The sequence below is a fragment of the Manduca sexta genome, chromosome 26 (genome assembly GCF_014839805.1).
Source record: "Manduca sexta isolate Smith_Timp_Sample1 chromosome 26, JHU_Msex_v1.0, whole genome shotgun sequence".
Taxonomy (NCBI): Eukaryota; Metazoa; Arthropoda; class Insecta; order Lepidoptera; family Sphingidae; genus Manduca; species Manduca sexta.
This window is the reverse complement of record NC_051140.1, coordinates 11,524,311-11,527,536: the sequence shown is the minus strand read 5'-3', so window position 1 is coordinate 11,527,536 and position 3,226 is coordinate 11,524,311.

The following is a 3,226-nucleotide window of genomic DNA, read 5'->3' as shown; positions in this document are numbered from 1 at the left end:
ATAAGGTACCAATTTAGATTTTTTAATATTGAATCATTGAGCTTTTGGTAGAGCATGCTTCCATACGATTCTTTTTAATTAAATTGGTCTTATGGTTTTCATGTATCTTCTGTATGGTGCTACGAACATAATATTATTATTTATTATATCTATATTTGATCACATTAGACATCATTTTATATGGATACCACAGGATATTTTAATATTTTTGTACTGGTGAATCTTAATTGGTAAACTTGTAAAATATTTAATATTTATTCCATAAAATATATTTCTTCTTTATAAATTGCTTGCGGCTCCGCTCGCGTGATATTTTTTTCAAGGATAAAAGTCCAGCTATATGTTTTCCCGGGATAAAAGTAGCCTATATCCTTCCTAGGATCTCAAGCTATCTTCAAAGTAAAATTCACGAAATCAGCACAGTGCTGTCATGTAGATACAGACAGAAAGATTTACTTTCACATTTATTATATAAATATGTATTTATGGTTTTATGAAAACCTACAATTGTATTCAGCCTTTTTATAAATAATTATTTTATTTTTGGTCGGGAACAGTACAGTTGTTTCGGATATTTGGTTACAAGAGAGTAGGAACAAAACACTATTAATAGCCACGAAAGTTCCTAAAATTTAACATTAAACGAAACGCTAATGAGAAAACTTCTGGGTTATAACGCGTTAGTTGCTACTTATATGGTTACCTTAACAATCGATTGAAATGGTATACAAAGTTGTTTGAGTAAAGATTACAAACGTATGAACTATCATGTATTTTTACATGGTTTGAGTAACGTGCGATAAAAAGCGTCTGTTTCACAACATGTGAGGAAATGCTATTCGTCACATAAATATATACGTCGACTAAACACAAAAGTCGCTATGCAATGTATGCTCCGAAATAAAATGAGGACTATTTACAATAGCTGTTTAATACGATAAATGATAAATAAAATTTATTTGAATGTGTGAAATATGCCTTAAGTTATATTGCTTAATATGGTGATTAGTTTTATTGCTCTATTTAAGAAACTTTACAGGCTTTAGTTATCTCAGTTATGCAATACTATGCATTGCTCGCGGCTACGACCGTGTCAAAAACTTTACCCGCTATTATAGGCAAATCTTTGTAAGAAAAAGGAGGTTAGAATTTCCATTATTTTTTATCAGAGCTAATTACCGGGATAAAAGTAATCTATGTGGTGCCGAATTTTAACCAAACGTTGAGTTGTTTCTGTGTTTATTTCTCACAAACATCCAAACATCATCAAAAACTTTCCCGTTCATAATATTAATATAATAACATTAAGCGTGTAATTTTACTATTTCAGTTCAACTGCCAACTGCCAACTTACTCTTTGTTGTGTTGTTATAGTCAGTTTTACTTTGAGAATTTGCTTGCGAAATGTTAATTGGATTTCTATGAATCAATAGATAATTAAATTCGCATACCCATATTGAATACTATATCATGTAATTGATGAAAAGTTATAAATATAGAATAAATGACACATTAATCATTTTTATATGGCTCTATATCATTTCTATAAATTGATTATGAGCTCGTTATTTGATGCATTTATAATCAAAGAAATGATTAGTTATGCTGTAAATATTGTGGTTTTAATAAATATAACCTACCATCAGAATTCTGTATACACTTGGGATAGACCTTTTACGTATAGAACTATACTATTACTCTGAAATTATATATCACGTATTAGGTAAGCTTCTAAGCGGTTTAACCCATTCCCTCGTGCACTCAATGCACTTTACTAAAGCGAAGATTCTGATATCTCATGTACCAACTAATAATAATTATATATTATATTATGTAATAAGGTTTATAGTTGAGTAATTATAATTTCTGTCGTTACGTAAGACTTTTTTTTTAATAATATGTACTCATGCATTGTGTATATTGGATTATGATTGTAATATAATTACACTAATATGAAGTGAGTATGTCGTATTAAAGCCCAAGTAATTTAACCCGCTGAGTTAAGCCGAGGCAATTTAACCATACATTGCGATCAAACCATGGGGGCAATTTAATTAGGACTATGGAGGTAATAAATTAGAATAAAAATAGGACATTGTAGCATTCTAGCAATGATCCGTTGGGCATAGGCTTGGTCTCGTTATAGAAAGTTATATCCATAAAATGTTATTGTTTGCGTGAGTGTAGACTAAAGTTAAATAAAAATAAAAAGAAAAAAAAATGTATTACATTTCAATCTTTAATAGGAATAAATTATATGATTACACAAAATAGTTTATGTCAAATAAACATTTTGTATTTCTTTTATTTTTTTAATTGCTTGAGAAAAATTGAATCCTTCAAACAATATCTAAATTGCTAAAATGGTCTAGACTCGCTTACCAATAAAAAATCATACCAGTCAGTTGTAACAGCATAAGTATCTAGAAGCATACGAAATCGTGACACTTATGACTTTGTTTTAATTCTTTGTCTGCAAGAAATTTAGCTTGTAGAAAGTGATAACCGCACGCTAATTACTCCGATTTGCAACGTTTAACAACAACTTCGACTAATTGTTAAACGTTTCACCCAACCCGATTATTCCTGGAATCGAAATAAGGATAAGGCTCTGTTTAATTATGTCTTAAATTAAATAAACTTGTATAAACATATAACAGACTTCATTCGCATAATACCCAAATAATTCGACGAATCAAACCCAAAATCGTATATTCGCGAAACTAGTTTTCACAAAGGCTTTCAAAAGTACAATACATTTTAAAAGTGATTAATCATGCTTTTGTGTTTTGGTTTTGGTTGATTCTGCTGAAGTAATTAGACGTTGAGTATACACAATATGTATTGCTTCACCGTTTAGAGATAATTAAAATATGTTACGGGACCGCGAGGAACGAGTGAGACTATATAACAAGGTATATATAGGGTTTAAATGAAAGTAACATACAACCAATCTTTAGGTGCTTTGAATATTTGATATAAAATGCGTTTCAGAATATTGTAATGATGAATATAATAATAGATACCTACATCCTTTGAACAACAGGATACAGACTTTTCGAGAGTGAAAGAAGACTTTAACATCACTGCGTGATACGTGTTCTGAAACGTAGACTACAATTAATATACCATCAGTATAAATACTGTATTTAAATATCCCATAAGGTTTTGGTTCGACTGATCGTCCTTAAATAATATCCTTGAAATAAATTGTTTCGTTTGGTTT